Below are 11,134 nucleotides of genomic sequence, written 5' to 3'. Positions count from 1 at the left end.
ATCCTCTCAATAGATGCAGAGAAAACATTTCTAAAAAGATTTTATTTATTTCTTCATGAGACACACACACATACACACACAGAGAGAGAGAGAGAGAGAGAGGCAGAGACACAGGCAGAGGGAGAAGCAGGCTCCACGTAAGGAGCCCAAGGTGGACTCAATCCTGGGACTCCAGGATCAGGCCCTGGGCTGTAGGCGGCGCTAAACCACTGATCCACCCGGGGGGCCCCAGAGAAAGCATTTGACAAAATACAGCATCCATTCCTGATCAAAAATCTTCAGAGTGTAGGGAGGAGGGAATATTCCTCACTACCTTAAAAGTCATCTATGAAAAGCCCACAGCACATATCATTGTCAATGGTTGGAAACACTGAGAGTCTTTCCCCTAAGATCAGGAACATGATAGGGATGTCCACTCTCACCACTGCTATTCAACATAGTACTAGAAGTCCTAGACTCAGCAATCAGACAACAAAAACAAATAAAAGGCATTGAGATGGCAAAGAAGTAGTCAAACTCTCCCTCTTCACAGATGGCATGGTAAGGTACCTATAAAACCCAAAGACTCTACCCCAAGATTGCTAGAACTCATGCAGCAATTTGGCCGCATGGCAGGATACAAAATCAATGCTCAGAAAACAGTGGCATTTCTATACACTAACAATGAGACTGAAGAAAGAGAAATTAATCAATCCCAAAATCCCATTTAGGTTTATTGCACCCCAAAGCATAAGATACCTAGGAATAAACTTAACCAAAGTGATAAAGTATCTATACCCTAAAAACTACAGAATACATCTGAAAGAATTGAGAAGACACAAAGAGATGGAAAATATTCCATGCTCATGGATTGGAAGAATTAATACTGTGAAAATGTCTCTGCTACCCAGGGCTATTTACACATTTAATGCAATCCCTATTCAAATACCATAGTCTTTCTTCAGAGAGTTGGAACAAATCATCTTCAGATTTGTGTGGAATGAAAAAAAGACCCTGCACAGCCAGGGGAATTTTGAAAAAGAAAACCAGAGCTGGGGGCATCACGATGTTGGATTTCAAGTTGTACTACAAAGCTGTGATGATCAAGACAGTGTGGTACTGGCACAAAAACAGACACGTAGATCAGTGGAACAGAATACAGAACCCAGAAATGGGCCCTCAAGGCTATGGTCAGATAATATTCGACAAAGCAGGAAAGACTATCTACTGGAAAAAGGACAGTCTCTTCAATAAATGGTGCTGGGAGAATTGGACAGCCATGTGCAGAAGAATGAAACTAGACCATTCTCTTACACCATACACAAAGATAAACTCAAAATGGATGAAAAATCTAAATGTGAGACAAGAACCCATCAAAATCCTAGAGGAGAACACAGGCATAACCCGTTTGGAACTTGGCCACATCAACTTCTTGCAAGATACATCTGTGAAGGCAAGGGAAACAAAAGAACAAATGAATTCTTGGGCCTTCATCAAAATAAAAAGCTTCTGTGTAGCAAAAGCAACTGTCAACAAAACTAAAAGACAACCTACAGAGGGATAGAAGATATTTGCAAATGACATATCAGATAAAGGGCTAGTATCCAAGATCTATAAAGAACTTATTAAACTCAACAGCAAAGAAACAAACAATCCAATCATGAAATGGGCAAAAGACATGAACAGAAATCTCACAGGGGAAGACATAGACAAACAAGCACATGAGAAAATGCTCGGCATCACTTGCCATCAGGGAAATACAAATCGAAACCATAATGAGATGCCACCTCCCACCAGTGAGAATGGGGAAAATTAACAAGGCAGGAAACCACAAATGTTGGAGAGGATGTGGAGAAAGGGGAACCTTCTTGCACTGTTGGTGGGAATGTGAACTGGTGCAACCACCCTGGAAAACTGTGTGGAGGTTCCTCAATGAGTTAAAAATTGAGCTGCCCTAGGACCCAGCAATTGCACTGTTGAGGATTTACCCTAAAGATTCAGATGCAGTGAAAGACCGAGACACCTGCACCCAATGTTTATAGCAGCAATGTCCACAGTAGCCAAACTGTCGAAAGAGCTTCAGTGCCCATTAAAAGATTAATGGATAAAGAAGATGTGATCTGTATACACAATGGAATAGTACTCAGCCATTTAAACGACAAATATCCTCCATTTGTTTCAACGTGGATGGAACTGGAGGGTATTATGCTGAGTGAAGTAAGTCAATCAGAGATGGACAAAAATTATATGGTTTCATTCACATGGGGAATATAAAAAATAGTAAAAAGGATTAAAGCAGAAAGGAGAGAAAATGAGTGGGAAATATCAGAGAGGGCGACAGAACATGAGAGACTCCTAATTCTGGGAAACAAGGGGTAGTGGAAGGGGAGGTGGGTGGGGTAATGCGGTGACTAGGTGATGGGCACTGAGGATGGCACATGATGGGAAGAGCACTGGATGTTATAATATATGTTGGCAAATCAAACTCTAATAAACAATATACAAAAAAATGAGAAGCGAAGAAAAAAAAGTGGTGATGCCCCAACCCAACTGGCTGGGTTTGGTTCTGGGTGTCCATCTAAATGTCTCTATAAGGAATCCCTGGGTGGCTCAGTAGTTCAGCGCCTGCCTTCAGCCCAGGGCGTGATCCTGGAGTCCTGGGATCAAGTTCCGCATCAGGCTCCCTGCATGGAGCCTGCTTCTCCCTCTGCCTGTGTCTCTGCCTCTCTCTGTGTGTCTTTAATGAATAAATAAATAAATAAGTAAATAAAATCTTTAAAAAACAAAGGTCTCTATAGACAGAGCCATCTTACAGACTGCTCAAACAGGGAAGGAAGTCAGCAACCCCACACAGTGTGATACACTGCCTCACCTAGGAGCCTAGTCAATGATCTATGAAAGGTCACACAGTGCAGGCTATGACCTCACTTAGACAAGGAGCCAACCCAGTAGCTCTGTTCAATTGTTGAGCAGAGACTGCAGCCCTTCTTATTCAGGACATCTCAATAGTGACCATGGACATCCTTGGAACTCAACATACAGGACACAGAGCATAGCCAATGGCCCTGTCCAGCACTAGAACCCAGCCCACAGCCTTGCCTGATTGCTGAGCACAGCCTGAGGTCCCCCCAATCCCAAAGAGGCTTTACCTGAATGCCGAGTCATGCCAGAGGCACATCTGGATTGGGGACACAGCCTGCATTCTCACCCTACCAGGGCCAATTGCAGACCCAGCCTGCAGCCCCACTCATATGCAAAGTCAAACTAGTAGCACCACTCTGCCTGTGACTCCAGCCAACCAGAGGTGAATGCTGATCCAGCTAGTGGCTCCACCTGACCATGAAGCCAATCCATAGCCACTCAACCAGGGAGCCAGCCAGCAAGCAGCCCAATCTGAATGCCAAGCTGAGTCAGCAGGCTCACCTAACCAAAGAGCTCAGCCAGGAGTACTCCTATCTCAGAGAAAGACAGAATCCTCACCAAATTAGAGACCCTAACAGTGAGCCCCTCCTGCCCTCAGTTACTTCCATCTGACCCATCCAAGCCCCACAGTGAACTATTATTGGTTTAAAAGAGAATGCTGAAACTATAAGATAGGGTGCATAAGCCTCATGGCACTAACAAAGAAAAAACCTGTAGTAGATGAGCAAAGTATTGAGACAGAAGAATCAAAGCACACCTCCACAAAGGGTCATCAAATCAGAAAAATAAGACAGCAAGGGACAAAGAAGACAATATAGGAATTACAAAACAGTCAGAAGAAAACAATTAACAAAAGTTTAAAAAAGAAAATAATACAATTAACAAAATGGCCATAGTAAGGCCCTACCTATCAATAATTACTTTAACATAGGTGGATGAAATTCTCCAATCCAAAAACCTAGAGAGGCTGGGATGGTTAAAAAAAACAGGAAACTAGATCCAACAATATGCTGTCTACAAGAGATTCACTATAGTTTTAAAGACACACATAGATTGAAAGTGAAGGGATAGAAAGCATTCCATACAAATGGTAACCAAAAGAGAGGAGGGATGGCTATACTTCTATCAGAAATAGAGTAAGTTTCAAATAGTCACAAGAGACAAAGAATGTCACTGTATAATGATAAAAGGATTAGTTCACAAAGAAGCCATAATAATTGCAAATATTTATGCATCCAACATCAGAACATCCAAATATATAAAGCAAATAATAACAGAGCTGCATGGAGAAATAAACAATACAATAAGAAGGGTTTTAATATTCCATACCCAATAATTGGTGGATTACTCAGACAGAAAATCAATAAGGAAAGAGCACTACAGTGTTATCTGACTGTATATACACATGATTGCATGTAACATATGACTATATGATCATATATTGTTATTTAACACTAGATAGTGATTTGTGAAAAACACTATAGATCAAATAGACGTAGCAGACATATATAGAACATTCCACCCAACAGCAGCAGAATACACATTCTTCTCAAGTGCAGACAGAACATGTTCCAGGACAGATCATATGTTCAGCCACAAAAAAGTCTTAACAAATTCAAGAAAATTAAAATTATATCACATGTCTTTTCTGACCACTATATAGATACCAATAAGAAGAGGAAAGTTGGGAAATTCACAAACATAGAAATCAAAACACACCACTGAATAAACTATGGATCAAAAGAGAAATTAAAAAATCTTGATATAAATGAAAATGGAAATATAACATGCCAAAATTTATGGAATGCATTAAAAGCTGTTCTAAGAGGAAAGTTTACAATTATAAACACCTACATTAAAGAAAGAAATATCTCACATAAACAATCAAACTTTACACTTCAAGGAGCTTGAACTAAGGTCAATGGTAACAGAAGAAAAAATGATTAGGATTAGAATAGAAAAAATGAAACAAAGAATAAAACAAAGGACTAACAAAACTAAAAAAAACTTTAAAAAGAATTAGTTTTTTAAAAAACTAAACAATATTGACAAGCCTTTCACTAGGCTAACCAAGAAAAAGAGAAAAGACTCAAATGAATAAAATTATCAATAAAAGAGGGATATTACAATTGAAACATCATTCCAAAATATCAGAAGAGGGCAGCCTGGGTGGCTTAGCAGTTTAGCACCTGCCTTTGGCCCAGGGCCTGATCCTGGAGACCAGGGATCCAGTCCCACATCAGGTTCCCTGCATGGAGCCTGCTTCTCCCTCTGCCTCTGTCTCTGCCTCTCCCTCTCTCTCTGGCTCTCATGAATGAATAAATAAAATCTTTTAAATATATATATATATATATATATATATATATATATATATATATACATATATATCTGATATCTATCTATCTATCTATCTATATATATATATATCAGAAGAGACTATATAAGCAATTATATACCGATGAATTGGATAATCTAGAAGAAATTGTATGTTTCTAGAAACACACTACCTAACAAGACTGAAGCAAGAAAAAAAAACAATATCTGAGCAGAATAAATATGAGTAAAGCCATTGAATCAGTAATCAAAAACCTCCTAACACAGAAAAGTCGAGGACAAGATGGTTTTACTCATAGATTCTACCAAACACTGGTGAGTTTAAAGAATCAAAGCCAATCCTTCGGAAAGCCTTCCAAAAAATTGAAGAAGAGGGAATACTCCCAAATTCACTTTATAAGACCTCCACTATCCAGATACAAAAGCCATATAGATGCTAAAAGCCAAATAGCAAAACAAATAAAAAAAAATAAAAGCCAAATAGCCCGATGAACATAAATGCAAAAATTCACAACAAAATACTAGTTAATAAAGTTAACAGCACATTAAAAGGATGATATGCCACGAAGATGGGATTCATCCCTAGGATGCAAAGAAGGCTCAACAAACACAAGTCAATAAACATGATACATTAATATATCGATGGATAAAAATCACACAATCCTCATAGCAAAAGCATAATAAAAGCATATCCGAAAATGCAACATGAAACAAAATAAAGCCCATATGTAATATAATTAAAACTTCTGGAAGAAAATATAGGGTTAAAAACTCCTTGATGTTGGTCTTGGTAATGATTATTTGGATAGAACACCAAAAGCACAAGCAACAAAAGCAAAAAGAAACAAGTTGCTCTACATCAAACTAAAAAAATTATCTTTACAGCAAAATAAATTATTAACAAAATACTTAATAACAGAATAATAATGGTGACACAAAGAATAGGAGAAAATGCTTGTAGACCATATGTCTGATAAGGCATTAATTTCCAAAATATTTAAGGAACCTCTACAACTCGATACTTAAAACAACAAAGAAAACCCCAAATAATTCCATTAAAAAAGGGGCGAAGGCCCTGAACTGATATTTTTCCAAAGAAGACATCCACATGTCCAAGAGGTACATGAATTTGTGCTTAATATCAGTAATTACCAAGAAATACAAATCAAAAACACAAAAAGATATCACCTCACACTTGTGAGAATGACTATCATCAAGAAGACAACATATGCTGGAAAGGAAGCGGAGAAAAGGAAATCTTTCTGTGCTGTCAGTGGGAATGCAAATTGGTGCAGTAAGTATGAAAACAGTATGAAGGATTCTCAAAAAATTTAATACAGATTCTCAAAAAATTAAATACTCTCTATGATCTACCAATCCCACTTCTGGGTATATATACCTAAAGGAAAAGAAATTAGTATCTTTAAGAGATACCTGCATCCCTATGTTCACTGCAGCATTGTTCACAATAGCCAAGACATATAAAGAACCCTAAGTCTCCACTGACAGATGAATGGACTAAGAAAGTATGGTGCATAATACAGACATATATACAAATACAGGTGTGGGCACACAGGAATACTAATAAAGAAAAAATCTTGGGGTGCCTGGGTGGCTCCGTTGGTTAAGCATCTATCTGCTTTAGGCTCAGGTCACAATCCCAGGGTACTGGGATCAAGCCCGACATCAGGCTCCTAGCTCAGTGGGAAGCTTGCTTCTCCCTTTCCCTCTACCCCCCCCCCCATTTGTGGTCTATCAAATAAATAAATAAAATCTTAAAAAAAAAAAAAAAAGAAATCCTGCCATTTGGAACCACATGGATGGATCTTGAAGTCATTATGCTAAGAGAAATAAGTCAGACAGAGAAGTGTATGATCTCACTTACATGTGGAATTTATAAAAATCAAACTCATAAAAATAGACAATAAAAAGGTGTCACCTGGGAGAAAGGGGTGGAGAGATGGAGGAAATGGTTACAAGATAAATAACTACTAGGGGTATAATACACAGGATGGTGACTACAGTTAACAGTAATGTATTATATACATGAAAGTTCCTAAGAGAGTAGACCTTAAATGCTAAGAGAGTAGATCTTAAATGTTCTCACCACATACTCTAAAAAAAGGTAGCTGTGACATGATGAATGTGTTAATCAACCTTCCTGTAGTAATCATCTCACAGTATAATCACATTGTACGCCTCAAATTTACATGTTATATGTCATTCATGCGTCAATAAACCTAATGAAAAATATCATTCTGGAAAAAATAACAAAAAGATAAACTATAAAGGACATCCTGGCAGACATAACTATGCACAACCTAGAAACTAGGAAGGGTGAAAACATGAAAAACTAATAAAAGGTCAATTAAACTTGGGGAAAATCTTTGCAACTTTCACAACAAATAAAAAAAATACCTCGATGCTTTAAAAGATTAAGTCAGTAAGAAGAATAATAAGCATTACACACTGAAAACCAAGCAAAAAGCACAAATAGGAAATATAGATACACACAGAAATATAACTACACAAGGCACACATGCACACAAACTTGATCAACCTGCTTAGCATTAAAGAATTGGAGAAAATATACAATTACCTCCTACTTTAACCATATTTTCAGACTGAAACTATGAAAAAAATAATTAGACAGTGTTTGGCAAGCATACAGAAAAGCAGACACAGTCATGTATTGCTTGTGAAAAAAAGGCACATTATTGAAGAGTAATTTAAAATTATAAATCAAATGGTTTAAAAATGAATATCAATTAAAAATTCTACTCTGTATTTTCTTTTACTCTTAGGATATAATTTGCAATGTGTGCAAACCTGTTTATTGTTCAGTAAAGACTGTTTAACTTTGTGTACAATCAAAAGCAACTCCTAAATCAATAGCGAGGAACTGATTAGTGAATGGTGGTACATCCATTTGATGGAATACTATTACCCAAACAAAATATTGGTGAATAGGTGTTTAAAAATTATATATAAAATTAAAGCAAATTAATTGAAAACGGTGTTGCTTTTACTTATTGTATTAATTGAAAGCAACGTGGTAGATTGTAAAGACACACACAATGTTTTTATCATGAGGGTGTAATCAGCATCGATGTGGTTTACCTTTTCTACCTATATTTAAACATTTTCCTACAATAAAAAATGAATTTCGTCTTTTGTGGTAAAAGGAAAGATTTTTTTAGAAATAAAAATAGTTAAATTCTTAAAAAGAGTCAGTATGTGGTCTTTATCCATAGTATTATTTTAGTTCATTTGTATTATCCAGTATCATCCAAAGGTAAAGACTCCCTTCAAGTATTATTAAAGACACATACACACCCAAAATAGACCTGAAGACTTGGTAAGTTACCTGAGCCTCCCAATGGACCTCTCTTTCAGCAAATAACACTTTCCCCGAGGCATTACACATCAATTCTGCGTATGCTGGTTCCATGTGTGATGAAGTTTTCTCTTCTCACAGAGTAGATGCTCCAAAAACACATGCCTAACCTAACAAATTATGTGCCTAGCCAAGGCCATCTCTGCAATCTTTCAGGCCAGAAAGCTCTTTGATGTCTCCTCTAGATTTGTCTAACACACCTGTGCAGGAAATAGAATAAAACTACATTTTTTTCATTTTAATATAGTTAAGGAAAAGCATATTTAAAAATTATACCATGGAAATGAATTTTTAATTAACTTCTGAATGCAGTTATAGCCATGACATAAAATTATTTTATTATTAAAAAGTGATCTTGGCTAACAACATAAAAATCATACACAGTATGATGAATTTATTCTTAAAATTTTACCTTGTAGAGCAAATATACTACCTAACCATTGTATATCTGTTATTTTATGTATGGTGTGCAAGTACTACTTTCAGCAAAGATTTTTCTTAAATTCCATGTTTTTAAGCCACTGTGGTTAACTTTCAAGTTAAAATGCACTGGAATAAAATTAAAGTGATTTAATTCACTTAATTAACACAAATTATTAATGTATGCAAATATAAGGAATAGATACTTACCTCAAGGATAATGTAGACAGTAGCAATTTTCCTTGTGCTTTAGAGGTACAACTCTGCTTTATACTCAGTCCTGTGGCAATGCAGTCAGAAATGCAGCTTCCCACAAGTGTTACAACAGTTAAGAGAAAATTATTACAGTTAATTTAGATTTTGACTGTTTGCACTTTTATTTTTATTTCAGCAAAAGTGTTACTAAGGCCTGATATTTAACTATTATTCTAGATTTATAAAACTGGATCTTTTAGAAATTTTGTTGAGAGAGTGTTAAAGCATCTAAATTGGCCTATAAAATACCAGCTTATCTTCTTACCAAAGAAGGCTTGGAGAAAGCAATAATTTTAGTATTTCATGTCTAAGAGATTAAAGCTTTAGAAATTGTTATTGTTGCAGAGCAGAAAACATTAAAACATTTTCAGTTTTACTGAAGCTTTTATCCACATTTACATCTAGCACTTAGATTATGATGTGCACGGTTATGTCACAGGGAGAGTTTGCATTATTGATGTGGCTTTTAGTTTACAATGATGTTAAACCTGCACAAACGCACAACATAGAGAGGAATGTAGGTGCATTTGCAACAGTAGAGACTATAACTCTTTTCTACCTGAAAGACGAGTGTTATGAAATAAAAAGAAAAATCTAAGAAAAAGTACTTCTACTTTACAAATGACACACTTAAGAAACTGTGTTCTATCTAATCTGCATTTTTAATGAGATAGTTCATATTCAAATAGTTTCTCAACAATCCATAAGCAAACTCTAAAATCCAATGTATTTTGAAGTATCTTTTTCAGATAGGCAAAAAGATCTGAGGGAAAAAAAATGTTGGGTGTTATACAATGAATGGAGGAATGTAGAGAGTGCCTTGAAATTACCTGTCTTCTAGATTAACTGAGGGGAAAGATTTTTTTTTAAGATTTTATTTATTTATTTATTTATTTATTTATTTATTTATTTATTTATTTGAGAGAGGGAGAGAATGTGTGTGTGCATGTGCACACGCACGCACATGCAAGAGGAAGAGGGAGAGAGAATCTGAAACAGACTCGGCTGAGTATGGAGCCCAATCCCATGACCCCAAGATCATGACCTGAGTGGAAGCAGAGTTGAATGATCAACTGACTGAACCACCCAGCGCCCCCAGATGTAAAGATATTTCTCACACACTATTTCTCAATTATGTTATTTTTCAAGACACAAATTTTATTTTTATTTATTAAAAAAAAATTTTTTTTTTTATTATTTATTTATGATAGTCATACAGAGAGAGAGAGAGGCAGAGACACAGGCAGAGGGAGAAGCAGGCTCCATGCACTGAGAGCCCGAGGTGGGATTCGATCCCGGGTCTCCAGGATCGCGCCCTAGGCCAAAGGCAGGCGCCAAACCGCTGCGCCACCCAGGGATCCCACAAATTTTATTTTTAAATGCAATTACCTTAGAACAATTTTTTTTGTTTGTCCTGAAACATTTTGTACTATATTTTTTGTACTATATTTTTAATTATAAAATTATATAATTTTATATATATAATTTATAATTATATATTATATAATTTTATTATATAATTATAAAATTATAATTATAGATACTAGATTTTTTTTAAAGATTTTATTTATTTATTCATGATAGTCACACACAGAGGCTCCATGCAGGCTCCATGCAGGGAGCCCGACGTGGGATTCGATCCCGGGTCTCCAAGATCGCGCCCTGCGCCAAAGGCAGGCGCTAAGCCGCTGCGCCACCCAGGGATCCCCTTTTCCCCCAATTTTATATGAAAACTACACATAGTCCATCTACTCTCTAATTTGTTTGTTTTTTATTTATTTATGATAGTCAGAGAGAGAGAGAGAGAGAGAGAGAGACAGGCAGAGG

The sequence above is a fragment of the Vulpes vulpes genome, chromosome 2 (genome assembly GCF_048418805.1).
Source record: "Vulpes vulpes isolate BD-2025 chromosome 2, VulVul3, whole genome shotgun sequence".
In the NCBI taxonomy this organism is placed as follows: domain Eukaryota; kingdom Metazoa; phylum Chordata; class Mammalia; order Carnivora; family Canidae; genus Vulpes; species Vulpes vulpes.
The sequence above is the reverse complement of the archived record's forward strand: the minus strand, read 5'-3'. Positions refer to the sequence as shown.